The sequence below is a fragment of the Protopterus annectens genome, chromosome 8.part0 (assembly GCF_019279795.1).
Source record: "Protopterus annectens isolate FY-2018-M chromosome 8.part0, PAN1.0, whole genome shotgun sequence".
NCBI lineage: Eukaryota > Metazoa > Chordata > Ceratodontiformes > Protopteridae > Protopterus > Protopterus annectens.
Window position 1 is genome coordinate 1,197,142,884 of NC_056741.1, and position 15,811 is coordinate 1,197,158,694.

A 15,811-nucleotide genomic window follows, 5' to 3' on the forward strand; every position below is an offset into this window, starting at 1 on the left:
TTTTTGGAGGATAGCATCTTGGTTCTGTTAGGGATTGCACGATCCATGCACTTGTGTAAGTGCTTATAAAGTGCAATTGTATAGGATTCAGCAGTCGTATCTCTATTGTCCATCAGCATGGGTGTCATGAAGTTTGCCACTTCTGTCTTAAGAAGCATGAAGTTGGCGTTGGAGATTTTTTTTACAGTGGTTTCCCTAATGGGGTTGGGGCTGGGATGTGGATGTCTAGGGTTATTTGCTTGTGGTCAGATCTGGCCAACGAGGAATTGACCTCTGGTGTGGAACACCAGTTGCCCATGTTGGTAATGACCAGGTCTAGGTTATTAGGATAGGATTCTGAGCTTTATTATTTTACACTTAGAGTGTTGAGTTTAACTTTACTGTAAACAAATTATTAGCAATAGGTTATTAGAGGAAATAATTTTAGTATTGCTATCTTGATACTTAATTGGCTTTGTGTTTGAGGTATTACCCTTTAATAAGGTTGTACTGATAAGCAGTATTTTAATAAGCTTGTACTGCTCAATAAAATGTTAATAATATAATAGTGCAGTTCTTTCAGAAATGGAAGTTGCTTAATTTATTTTTCTTCTTCTTCATTCGGCTTTTCCCGGTTAGGGGTCACCACAGCAAATCACCTGTGCACTCATGATTGGCAGTGGAGCTTTACAGTGTTGAGTTGCCAGCCTGGCGCCCAGCCTTCTACGGAAGGCACACACATGCACACACTCACACCTAGGGCCAATTTAGAGTATCCAATCCATCTGCAGCATGTCTTTGGGATGTGGGAGGAAACCAGAGCACCCAGAGGAAACCCACACGACCACAGGGAGGACATGCAGACTCCACACAGAAGGCACCCCAGCCGAGGATCGAACTGGACAACCTCTTACTGTGAGGCGGCAATGCTAACTGCTGCACCACCGTGGCTGCACAAGTTGCTTAATTTATTAGATGAACAAAATGAACATAAAGTTTTATGGTTCTACCATGTATTATGGATATACACACATTGATATAACTAAAATGACAGACAATGGAATCTGAATTTTGTCATGACAAAAGTATCCAATTTAATTTAATCTAATGTATTAATTACTGCTGCATAACATATTGATTATATTGTGTGGCTTCATTACTAGTTAAAGTAAAGTGGAGACAATCAAAACACACCCCAGTAACACCATGCAACATGAAAATACATTGGATTGGAATGGCACCTTATATAAAAGGTATGAAGGTACAAAAGAAAGACTTGCTGAGCTGGAAGTTGGTGGACTCTTAGAACTTTAATAAATCTGCTTGGAAATTATATAATAAAAAGTATAGTCAGCACAGGAAGGTAATGCTTCTTTTTATTAGCTATATGATATTGTATAATAGTTGTAAGATATTTATATACAATTCCTTTCAGCTTGTTATGGAGTATGATATATTATTTTAGATTCTCTGGTGTTTAACAATGACATTAATAGAGCAGGCTGGGGATGAAATAGTGCTTTTAAAAAGCAATATATAGAAATGAATGTAGGCAAAGACATCTTAAAGAGTTAGTCATGACATAAAGACGTGAGCTATATTAAATTAGAAGAGATGAAAGACAGTGAAATACAACATATTTGGAAAATAGGTGAAAGCAGAGAAGATGAAAGTAATATGATACTAAGTGGTAGAAGGTGAGAGAAGTAAAGGATCAGGGATAATAAAGATATGACATTTGGAAAAGGAAGAAGAAAATCCAGAAAATAATAAGCAGGCAAGAAAGTAGAAAAGAAAGAGCATCAACATGAAAAAAGAAACTTTAAACAGAATACAGGTTCAGAGATATTTGGATGGGGGATAAGAAAGAAATGAAGGGAGAAAGCTAAGCTTTTTAGAAAGAATACAAAGAAGAAGTTTATGTAATAGAAAAATAGATATGGATGAAAAAGAAATAGAGTATTTAGATCTTCTAATAATCTGTATGGAAGCCAGCAAATTCATTTGAATAGCAACAGATAGGATTATAATGTCTAACAATCATCCCACTGAATGTATATGGTTAACAATTGCTTCTTTGTCAATAAATTAAAAGACAGAAAATTAAGTAAGTTTCTGTTTCAAGTGAATTAAAAAATAAGATTCACAAAGTCAGGAAAAAGAATGATAGAGAAAGAATGACTAAGAAAGTGTACTGTCCATTGAAACAGATTCACAAAGCCAGGAAAAATAATTATAGAGAAAGAATGACAGAGAAAGTGTATTATTAGTTGAAGTAATTGAAGAACTACAAAATTTGTTTACAACTGTATTTGAGCAATTGATTTTAAATAATAGGAATATAAAGAATGTGAAATGTTACTCTGCAAAAAAACTAAACTATTGTTGAGGAAAGAAATAATAAAATAAAGACATTTTTAGAAAATGAATAACAAAGGAAACACAATGAAGAAGAACTAGTGAGTGAAGAGTCAGAAATAAAAAAGAGTATTAGGAAAAAGAAAATAAATGAAAATATTATCAAAGAAACAGAGAAGAGAGATAGGAAAGAAAAAAATGATGTAGGTAGTAGACAATACAAAATCAATTAATTGTAATTACTGAAAGAAGTGAAAAACATAAAATGAGGATGAAGGCATCAAGTAGTAGAAATCTAGAAAGAAAGGGACAAGAGGAAGGTGGCAAGGATGCAAAGAAGAAATAAAAAGAAAATGTGAATTAATGAGTGAAAAAGCAAAGTATGCAGTTAAACCTACTGAAAGTAAAGAAGAATGGGAGCTGTCTAGACTTATGTTCAAGTAATTTAACAAAGGTAATATGCAACATTGACAGACTAGAAAGAAGCACTTTCTTTGAGAATTTAGCACGACTAGTTGATGCCATAACCAAACTGATATACCAGGAATAACAGCAGAAATACCGTGCTGGGCTATATGGTTATATTTGTTAAAAATTATCAAAATATTAACACAACTAACATGTCTTTAACCTGCATGCTGGGGAAGTAGAAATTGAAAAGGAATACATATTTTTTTTCAAGACTGGAAATAGGTAAAGATCGCAGAAGGTAAGAAGTTGGAGACCAGTTTGACAAAAAAATAAGACATGGTTTTAAAGATAACATGAAGGGAAAATAAAGTTTAAAACACAATAAAAGTGAGAGTTAAGGAACAGAAAGGGTGGAAAGAAAGAAAAAAGAAAAATGAGGGAGAGAATTTTCTTTGCTGTCCACTTAGTTTACTAATATTTTCTAGGAATGTTCTATGTGGAAGTTAAGATTCCTTTCAAGTTTATATTTGAAACTTTGTTCAAGAAGAATATCAATATAAATTACAACATTTAAATAGAAAATGCAAAACAGGAACAAAGTTGGATATATAGTCTAGTAAAAGATTTGAGGAAGAGCTAATGCAAAATCAAAGTTATCCAGATCACACTGGTATTTATTTCATGAGTTGGAAGCAAGTCAGGTGTATGTTATAAAATGACAATCAAAGAGATATAAGCAAGATTAGGACAATGCCCTGATATTCATAAGATTTCTTATATGCAGTGCAGAATGTTATAAATAATTAGATTGGATTTGATGGAATGTATAACAGAATATGTCATTATAAATCTACAAGAAATGTTCCTATTGGGCAATGGAATTTTCATTGTATGTGATTTTGATGTTTTTGTAGTACATGCAAGAAAATATAATGATATAGGTAATGCAAATAGAAAAATATGACTGTGATGAAAATAAAGTAAAATATATCAGCCAAATAATTAGAAATACTCAACATTTATATTTTAGTAGACATAATATACAGAGATGAAATTTTCAAGTATTGAATATCTGTATCCCTCAAAGAAGTAAATATTTGAAAGAAAATAAAAACATATGAAAAGTGATAAATAGTGCACTAAGTAAAATATTTCAGTAGGAGTGCACTGGACTTTAATAATTACAGATGACCTTAATGCTTGTGTAGGTCAATCAGTTTATGAAGTATACTGAGTACCTAACAAAATAGGTAGACAGGGAAAAATAGTATGGACTGGATTCATTCACTGCAGAAACATAATCTAAAAATTGTGAATAAAAAGGACAAAAAGATAAATGGATGTCTGTGTGTGTGTGTGTGTGTGTGTGTGTGTGTCTATATATATATATATATATATATATATATATATATATATATATTTATATAGATCTAGGACTTTTGAACGAAAGTTCAAAAGCCCAAATCTATTACCACCGAACATCCTTTAACAAAAGTGCTTTCATCAAAAAAGCACTTTCGTTAAAGTATGTTAAAAAAAAAAAACACAAAATCTACTTGAATGCAGGGGCGGCAAGCCCCCCTGCACCCCCCATGTGGGGGGCTGTGCCTCCCACACCCCCCTACTTTAATATTCTCACTCTGAGGTCACACTACAGTGGGGAAAAGGGAATTTTCCCTTATCGCACCGTAGTACGACCGGAACAACGGTGAACAGCACTTTTGTGCAAGTATGCTCAACAAATTGGGATTTGGTGAAAGATGCAGTCGAGCATTTGTGCGGATCATATATATATATATATATATATATATATATATATATATATATATATATACATATATAAACTACAAAATCTTATTCTACAATGGATTATAGTATTTTGGAAAGATTATACAAATAGATTATGAGAGATTAGTTATCATAATAACTTAAAGTACAATTACCTACCAAATTAATGATCAATTGAAATGGAAGGAAATGCCTAGAGGAGACAGATTACAGACCTAAAAACTATGAAATGAAAATGTGAATAGGAAGATGAACACTTCCACATTAAAATCTGAATATGAGCAAACAGATGGAACAGCATATAAATGATTTGAAAGAATTAGAGCAGGAGATTATAAAACTAATTTTGTAGTATTAGCAGAGGAACTTAGAAAGACTATTATGGGTACTTTAAAGGAAAACAAGAAGAGAAACAATAAGTAAAAAAGGAAAATAGTGGCTGGGTGGAAAAGGAGTGTGAAAACTTGAGAAACAAGAATCTATATAGTTTAAGGACGTAGATGAATGTGAAATAGGAAGAAAAATGTAAAGGCACACAACACAATGAAAGAAGAAAGAAGACTAAACAACATAAAAAGTTAGTGGGAGCAGATATTCTAAGTAATAGAAAAGACATAAAGAATTTTGGAAAATTATGGGATATAGTACTAATAAAGTAAATCAGAAAAAAATATATGATGTTCAAGCAATTACAAGCAATTGAAGAAACCGAAGAGCTTAGGGAGACAATGTTATGCTAAACAGATAATGACATTATTGAATATGTTAAAAATAAATGATAAAGTACATAGACTTGCTGGACTAGCAAATGTGTTATACAAAAATCATAAAGAAACAAGAAATTATATCCTTTAAATTAAGAATTAAGAAATTTGTTGAAAATAATATAGTTCTGGAGTCCTAGAAAAGTGGTATAGTAATACTAATATATTGCCATGTAACACATTTAGATGCATCACAAAATATGCTTTTTGGCTTTAATTTTGGAACAACTAAATAAAGAATTGTCAGTAATAGGACTTGCAAAATTACAGGGAATATATCATCAACCAGTGTCCATTTTGTGTTACACCATTTCATAGAAATACATAAAATAAGGGAAGAAAAGAAATGTTCTGTTCTTCTAAATATAGAAGCACATTTAATAATTGAAATAAGACAGACTGTAGCAGATTATGATAACTAGAGGAATATCTATTTGTTTGCTAAATGTGATTTGAGAGTGATATAGTGGGCACTAGATCAGAGTATATATGACCAGGGAGGGCTATTATAGAGAAACATTTGCAACTGAAAATGGAGTAGCGCAAGGGTGTACACTTTCACCACAGAATTGTTATAGTATAAGTTGTTGTTCTTCTTTCGGCTTTTCCTGGTTAGGGGTCACCACAGTGGAACTCCGGTCCGCTAACAATTGGCAGTAGATTTTTACTGTGCCAAGGTGCCAGCTCGACACCAGTATAAGTACAAAATAAAAAAGAGTTGTACCAAACACGGGGAAAAAGAAAATTGCCTAGCAATCATTTACACTGATGATTTAACTCTACTTTCATTAAGGTACTAAAGAGTGGTTAGCACAGAAAATATGAGATCTGAATTGTTAATTAGATGCTTTCTGTGCCTAGGGTACAGAGTTTAATTCCTTCCACATTTATTTGCCTACTGTGTGACTCTTGGAGAGTTAATTAACAAGACAGTGCTCCCTGGTTGCGCCTGAAAAGGAACAATTTTCACAGTGGGCTTAACTGGTTATGAAATACATAAAATAAAAAAATTAAAACTTCTAGAAAATGAAATTTTAGAATATAATGTGAAAATAAATTTCAGCAAAACTAGTTTAATGATGGTCAATAAATGGGAAAAAGAAAAATATATAATGTGTATATTTATCTATTTACATTGGTTAGCCAGTTAAATGAATTGGTTCATGAACCCATTTCAGGCATGACCTAGGCCAGAATAGCAAACAACAGTACAACACAAATGGTGCAATAGAATCTATCAGAACATTTGGAAAAATACAAGTTATTGCAATAGAATCAACAATTTTTCAGAAGCAATTGGAATGGTATTGTAACATTCAGAACAGTACAAATAAAAGTGCTGTAATTAATGTAATGGGGCATTCAGTAATTGCCAGAACACTGGGAGCAATAGTATATCACAGATAGAGGGATATAAAAATCAATTGGCCAGTGTGTAACTGAATACATAATATGTTTTAGAAACACTATATCTAACCATACATTACTGATATATACATGTGCCACAACAAAATACATCTAAAAAAGCCTTTTACCTCTCTCCTCATCTTCACCAAGAAAATAACCTCAAGCATGCAAAAGATCTATAGACTGGTAATATATTACTATTCAGAGAATTTAATATCCAAAAGCAAGATGAGTAATTCTTGGTTCTATACCCAGAGTGCCTAAATCCCTGAAGCATTTGCACTTATCTTCTTGAAGCAAATATATACTAAGTTGTTTCTTAAATGTAACTAACTCAGCTCTGTTTCTAATATTTTAGGAATATAGTGCCAACAGGTGGGTACAAATTTTGCAAAAGTGTTTTCAGTTAATGTTAATTTGAATTTTGGCTAGACCAGATGCATGTCCACCTGATGATGTAAATCTTATGACTGATCACTAGTGGTGGACAATACCATTTATTAAGCAATTTGAATATAAGAGTGTTAAGTAGCAGGGAAGCTGTGACTGTGACTGGGAACCATGTAGTTCTAGATAGGAATACAATGGTGTTCTCAGGCACTGGCAAAATGAATGAAGTTAAGCATTCTTTTTGATGGCCCGAATATATGAGCCATTTTGGGTGTAAAGTAGAGCTTTGGTTGCAGGCTGTATTCAGTTTGAGGGAGCAGTACATTTATATTGCCAGAGGAGAAAGTAAGTTGGAGATGGTTTAAGAAATATTCAGCTGTGCTAGTTCTTTATCAGTTTGAGTATCAAACTGAGGGTTAAAGGAAAATATATGATCCAAGATAAATCTGAGGTATTTTTGATTGGTTGTCCAATTCAGAGGCCTTCCCCTTAGGTCTGTGATGGTTATAAGTTGGATGCTTTAGAGTCTTTTAAATACACCACATACCACAATATCATAATGGTAGTGTTATCTGTATTATCTGTCATTCTGTTAGAAGTGAGCCAATTGTATATTTGTAGCTTGAAATCTTCTTCCGTGGATGTAGTGCAGATTGTACAATTTCTGTTAACATTGCTGATGACTATATGATTTGCATAAAGCAGCATGATTACACAGTGTAATTATCATGGTAAATTACTGATTAAAAGTGAAATCATGAAGGCCCAGCACAAATCCTGGAGGGATGCTTTTTGTGGACATTTGTGTTACAGTTGGAGGCCTGGTGAAATTAATCTGAAATATCCATTACTAAAGTAGTCAATGAACCACTGAAAAATCTCAGAGGAGAAACTATAACTAGCCAATGTCTGTAGTAACAAATTATGGTTCAGAGTCCCTTTTTTACATTCAGAAATATAGCTGCTGTCATCAGACCATTATCCATATTATTGTAGATCCGGTTTGTAAGAGAACAGATTCCTATGAGTGTATTAGACAACATGTTTTTTGACCACAGCTATATCTGTTAGAATGTTGTACTATTTTCTAGCACTAGATCATAAATATATTTTCTAGTCATTTGAACAGAGTGAACAGGTTATCAGCAGGACTGTAATCATGGCTTGTAGATGAAGAATAGACTTTGTCAAGTAGGATAATAAGCACATGGGTGGAACCTGTGTGGTTTGATTTAAAGGTAAGTTTAAGGTTATAAATATGCATTCCTCTCAACTATCCCTGATTTTCTGGGGCATCCCTCATTTTGATTGAATTTTAGTTGTGTCTCTCTTAATCACACTTAAAAGTGGTGACATTCGGAGAAAAAATGATGAATTACACTTAATAAATAATGACAATAATTAGGGTTACACACTTCTTTTACTTTAGAAAATGTATATTCACTCATGTTCTGCTATTTTGTCAATGTCTCAAGTTAATAATACTAATATATGAAAAGTGTCCCTGATTTTCCCTAATTGTTAAGGATGTCTCCAATTAGTTAAGAGCTATGTAAATATAGGAATTTACAAAGAAGCTGACTCAGTCATTTTTTGAGGAACTCCTGGACCTTTAACATTTATGTTACTTTTAACATAGAAAGGGGGTATGACAGTATCTCGTGTAGTGAAATTGAAGCGATAAATGAAGAATCATGCTTTGCCAGACATGGTCTGCACCTGTCGCCCCTGGGATTCAGGTTACTGGCTAAGACTCTTGCCACCCCTGTAGTGCCTTTTTTAGGCAAAGTTAAAAGGATAAAACCACCACCACAACAGGTACAAGCATGCAAAATCTGAAGGTAATGCTACGCAATGCTAGAAGTCTAAACCTCAAAATGCGCTCTCTCTCAAGGCACTCCTAAAAATGGAGAACATCGATATTTGTGCAGTAACTGAGACCTGGTTCAAGGCTCCAGAGGGCAGCCCTGCAGTACCAGGCGACAACTGTTACCACATTTTTTGGCCACCAGACCAGGACCAAAACACTAAAGGTGGAGGAGTGTCCATATTCACCAAGGATATTTACAACACCAGGCTAGTTGCCCAACACAATGTGTCTGAAATTCTCCAGGTGCAACTAACACTAGGTAAGACTACAATCCAAATTGTAGCTTGCTACAGATCTCCCATCATGCCCCAAGATTCTCACTACACCTTTCTAAACATACTGGAAAATATTAAGATACAACCAAACACCCTAATACTGGGTGATTTTAACTACTTTGCCTTTAACTGGGAAAACTACTCGTGTACCAACACCTTTGTCCAACGGTTCTTGGAATTCATAAATTCCAATGCCCTGGATCAGCTAATCCTTAGTCCCACCAGGGGCTCCAATATCCTAAACCTGGTCAATACCAACATGGGAAATTGATGCTCCACACCTATGGTCACTCCCTTGTTGGTCAGGTCTGACCATAAGCTAATCACCCTTGACATCCACATCCCACCCCCAACCCACAGTAAGAAAACCTCTGTAAAAAAATTCTCCAAAGCCAACTTCATGCTACTCAGGTCAGAAGTGACAAACTTCGTGACACCCATGCAGATGGGAACTGAAAGTTCGAGTGCTGAATCCTACACTAAGGCACTGTACGAGCACATCCACTCGTGCATGAATCGTGCTATCCCCAATAGAACCAAGATGCTCTCCGCCAAAAAAAGGAAGCCAATCTGGTGGCCCCTTGCCATAAACAAACTTTACAACAAAAGGAAGAAACTGTTGCAGAAAAGAGGAAAATCCCAGGATGCAAAAAAACTCCCTTACCAGCCTCAGTAAGAAGCTGAGATCCCTCATAAAATCCTCCAAAGCTAGTTACGAAAATAAAATTGCCAAACATTCCAAAGACAACCACAAGGCATTCTATAGCTATGTCAAGAATCTAAATGGCAATGCTCATATCTGCTCTGAGCTACAACAGAATGGTATTAAATATACTGATCCCAAGGATATTGCCAATATCCTGGCGGATCGATTCAGTGCAAACTTTACCCCCCCTCTCACCCCCTAAAGGGCCCATCCCAATACCGAAAGATTGTCAAATTCTGGTAATAATGGCCACACAGGTAAAATAAGCACTCTCCAAAGCTAAGAATACAGCATCCATGGGACCAGATGAAATTCCAGGTTGTGTACTACATGAACTACAGAATGAACTGGCATCTCACCTAAGTGTCATGTTTAATCATAGCCTCACCTCAGGCTTCGTGCCCACTGAGTGGCGCACAGCTACAGTTATCCCACTCCACAAGGAGGAATCCACCTTGGATCCCGGGAACTACTGCCCCATCAGTCTGATGAGCCTGATCTGCAAGGTCATGGAACGTATTATCATAGAACGTATAAACAAAGACAGTGGCAAGCTTCAAACACTGGACCCCACACAGTTTGGATTTGTGAAGGGCCGATCTTGTCTCCTGAACCTGATTGACTTCTTTGAATCTGTCTCCAGATCCATGGACAAGGGTAAGGTAGTCCACACAGCCTATCTCTACCTTACCAAGGCCTTCGACAATATTCCCCACTCTGGAATCATAGATAAACTTACTAATCTAGGCATTAATCCCTACGTCACTCGATGGGTTGCCAAATGGCTTACTGACAGAACCCACACTGTAGAAGTAACCGACTCCAAATCCCACTCCAGACAAGTGACAAGTGGAGTACCACAGGGTTCAGTCCTGGGACCGCTCTTGTTTGGCATCAACTTCTCTGAAGTACAGGCTAACACAAAGAGACTATGGCTAACAAAGTTTGCAGATGACTGCAAACTGGGAACCATTATTGAACCCCCAAATGATGTGAATATTCTACAAAAGGGTCTTACAGAAACAGATGCTTGGTGCCAGAGCCATGGCCTCAAGCTCAATGCCAAGAAATGTATAGTTATCCCCTTTGTGAAAAAAACATATACCCATGAATTACCACATAGGTGGCAGTATGCTAAACACTGAAAGTGTGATAAGTCTTAGGGACACAGGTGGACAGTGGTCTCACCTTCAATAACCACATCACCACAACAGTCAGGAAATCCTTCTATGTGCACACCTCATCACTAAGGGCTTTTCATCCAGAAAAAAGGAGGTCATTGTCCCACTGTACTCATCCCTCATTAGACCCATTATAGAATGCAATGCCCCATTTGGTATGTACCTCTCAAGACATCTGCAACAACTGGAAAGGCCGCAGAAATACTTCACTAAAAGAACCACAGGCCTAAAGCAGATGCCCTATGCTGACCATCTAAATAACTCCACCCATACTCTGTCACATATCGTCTACTCAGAGGCGATCTCTGCTTAATATACAAGGCCATGTCAAACCCAGAGCTGTTGGACATACTACACTTAAAGAAATCCCAATCTCTCAGAGACACACGATCAAGGGATCTAAACATTGTCATCACAATGAATAAAACATGCTGGAGGGATAGGTTCCTGACCCAGAGACTCCCTAGACTCTGGAATAGACTGCCCATACATGTCAAGCGTCTTTGGCCCTCTTCAAAAGGAACCTTGATGACTGAATGGGAGATAGGAAATTCACTCTGGGGATCATGTCAGTCGCCCTGCTAGACAGGGGTCTAGGGAAGTAAATACTGTGGGAAGAAATAGCCAGTTAATTGTTATGGCTAGGCTTGCATAGGCCCTAGGGCCAATAGCCTATTACCAACCTATGAGCCTATGGACCTATTGACAAACAATGGGTCAGGCTGTGGTGAGTAAGAAGCATTGTTTTTTTTCATCAATAATTATTCCTTGTTGAATATGAAGCTAGTGGCCATTTTAGGAAAATACTTGCTGGTAGCTATAGCCTTTAGAGATTGCCAGGACTTTTTTAGGCTGTCCCAAGGATGTAACCTGCATGTCTTGGAGGAACTTGGCTTTAGCACCATTGGTATTAATCCCTGATATTTTCTGGAGGTACAGAAAAGCTCCAGTGTGTTAAAAGCTTTCCATGTCCTCTAAGCTCTATCCATAAGTCATAGAATTTACCGAAGCTCATTTCATAGCCACTGAGAAATTGGGCAAAGGAGCCTTTCATTCTTAGTTTTGAATAGGAGATACATCTCTCAGCTGTCAAGATTTTTGCAGAATGTCAGAGTTTTCACTCACATGGGCGGCCACGGTGGTGCAGTGGTTAGCATTGCTGCCTCACAGCAAGAGGTTCTCTGGTTCGATCCTCGGCTGGGGTGCCTTCTGTGCGGAGTCTGCATGTCCTCCCTGTGGTCGCGTGGGTTTCCTCCGGGTGCTCCAGTTTCCTCCCACATCCCAAAGACATGCTGCAGGTGGATTGGACACTCTAAATTGGCCCTAGGTGTGCATGTGAGTGTGCCTTCTGTGGAAGGTTGGGCGCCGGGCTGGCAACTCGACACCGTAAAACTCCACTGCCATTCAATGTGCGGACAAGGTGATCTGCTGTGGCGACCCCTAACCGGGAAAAGCCGAAAGAAGAAGAAGAAGAAGAAGAAGTCAGAGTTTTCACTCATATTTTGCTCTGCTCCTCATAAAATTTGTGATTTTCAGAAAAATCACTGAAACTTAAATGTATGTCATTATTTAGTGACTCCAATCCTCAGACTTCGTTTCATTCAGAAAACACATGCTGACACAAAATCATATTATTCCAGCAACTTTCTAAGTTTCTAAGAGCAACATTTAAATTCTGCCCCTATTTTTGGGATGGTGCCTCCCCCATTATTTTAGGTTTTGTCCAGATGTCTTTTGCTAAGGGGTTGGGAGGTATGAAGGAGGTATAGATTGTATTAGCTTACAAAAGTAAGACAATGCAGTGGTTTGACCCAAGCATTCCTAGAGAGGGATCCAGTTTATGAGTTGGAATTTAGTCAATAAAATACTTTTTAAGAATTCTGGAATTTGTCCTGAATGCATAATTTGGGGTGGTAACTTGTGATGCTTCAGTGACCAAGAGGAACTTATAGGACTGTGGTCAGGCATTTCATTGTGAAGAATCTGTAGCCTGTACATCTTGTCTGGTATGTTTGTCAGTATGACACGTAATGTAGAATTTTCAGTAATATATGATGTTGTACCCTCAGAGACCAGTTGGTTAAAACTATATGATGAAAACGGGTTTAACACAGTAGCTTTATGGTTCATGTTTATGTCACCAGTTATAATAAATGTGTGATTTGTTGACATAATTCATGACTTTGTCCAAAACAATGTGCATTAAGGATGAGGTGTGGAATTTACAGAACTGCTCTGTAAACTTTAGCCTTTCCACCAAGGAGAAGTGCAAGCACTAGCTAGATAAGGGGTGTGTGTCTTTAGCAGCATGGCATTCTACAGTCGACTTATGGAAAAAAAAACTTGATTCAGTATCAGTTAGAGCCATGAACCACCCCACCTTTTGGGTCCTGGCCTGTTATCAATTGAATAGCAAGTATTTCTGGATAATGTCCAGGGAATTTCAACCATCCCTGGGACTCAGAAAGGCTACTGCTAATGGTAAGGCTTAATGCACCCATTTTTCACTGCTGATAGCCCTTTAATATCCCTAAACAGCCCCACTGCAGTAATTCTATGTTAGCTGTGTAAATTAACATGACCAGCCACTTTAATTAACATGGGCAAAAGGCCGCGTTCATCCATTACTTTCAATGCAAGACACTGTAACAAGTGTTGTGGAATTTAGCAATGGGTGCTAGTGATGATTGTATGGGTGAGTGTATATGTGGTAGCCTGTCTGTGTTTGGTCACAAGTGAGATAGAGAAATAGAGTGTGTCTCTGTGTGTGTGTGTGTGTGTGTGTGTGTGTGTGTGGGTGTGCGCGCGCATGTGTGTCCATACCTTTCATCCTCCCTAGATTAATGTGATTAATGGAGTAAAGGATGTAACTCTGGGGGGTGGGCACTAAACACCAGGTACTCATTTGAAATATTTCTCTAACTTACTTAGAAGTTTAATAGAATAACAGATTTTCAAGGAAGGTTTAAAAAATTATAAGAAGTGTGGAACTCTAATGTCTGGCATTACTGATTGACTACATTTGTCAGTGACAAGGGCACTGCACATATAAAAGCCAAAATCATGGATATTCTGCAAAATCAAGGACATTTGAGAGGTACGGGTATGTGTGCATGTGTGTGTGTGTGAGTGTGTGTGTGTGTGTGTGTGTATGTGTGTGTGTGTGTGTGTGTGTGTGTGTGTGTGGTGAGGAATATATGTGCATGTGTGTGTGCGCGCATGTGTGTGCATGTGTGAGTGTGTGTGTGTGTGTGTGTGTGTGTGTGTGTGTGCGCGCGCATGTGTGTCCATACCTTTCATCCTCCCTAGATTAATGTGATTAATGGAGTAAAGGATGTAACTCTGGGGGGTGGGCACTAAACACCAGGTACTCATTTGAAATATTTCTCTAACTTACTTAGAAGTTTAATAGAATAACAGATTTTCAAGGAAGGTTTAAAAAATTATAAGAAGTGTGGAACTCTAATGTCTGGCATTACTGATTGACTACATTTGTCAGTGACAAGGGCACTGCACATATAAAAGCCAAAATCATGGATATTCTGCAAAATCAAGGACATTTGAGAGGTACAGGTATGTGTGCATGTGTGTGTGTGTGAGTGTGTGTGTGTGTGTGTGTGTGTGTGTGTGTGTGTGTGTGGTGAGGAATATATGTGCATGTGTGTGTGCGCGCATGTGTGTGCATGTGTGAGTGTGTGTGTGTGTGTGTGTGTGTGTGTGTGTGTGTGGTGAGGAATATCTGTGCATGTGTGTGTGCACGCGTGTGTGTGCATGTGTGAGTGTGTGTGTGTGTGTGTGTGTGTGTGTGTGTGTGTGTGTGTGTGTGTGTCCATACCTTTCAACCTCCCTAGAATAACGAGATTAATGGAGTAAGGGATGTAATTCTGGGGGGGAGCCACTAAACACCAGGTACTCATTTGAAATATTTCTCTAACTTACTTAGAAGTTTAATACATCATCAGATTTTCCAGGAAGGTTTAAAAAATTATAAGAAGTATGGAACTGTAATGCCTGGCATTACTGATTGACTACTTTTGTCAGTGATTAGGGCACTGCACATATAACAGACAAAATAATGGAGATTCTGCAAAATCAAGGAAAGTTGAGCGGTATGGTGTGAGTGTGTGTGTGTGTGTGTGTGTGTGTGTGTGTGTGTGTGTGTGTGTGTAAGAGTGAACGAGGGGTTGCCTATGCCAATGTGATGCATGTGTGGTAAGTGATGATTACCACAACAAAGTGTTGACTAACATTAGCAGAAACATGAACAATTCAGAGGCACATACAAATTAGCCTATAATGAGGTCTTTCCTCATTGTGGGTAAGCTGTCTCTGAAACACATTTTTTTTTGCTCTCATGAAAACTAGCCTTTTTTGCTGTAACAATGTATTCTCACAGCTGGCTTCTTTCTGAATCCAGGCCCATATATCAGTTATACCAGTAACATGTGGTTGACGTAGAGAGGCTCAGGCTTCAAGTTTTGTTTTTGTTTTTTTTTTATTTCTTTTTTATTTATGCTGCACATATTCACATAACCAAGAAAAAGATATTTGTTGGTTATTTGGTGGGAATTGTGTTCTGAGGACCAGGATTTTGTTCAGTGTTACCAGCTGTTAATATTATTGCAGTGTGGATCATTGATTTTATGACTTTTGTGAAGGGCAGTAGCGCTGTAGAATGGTAT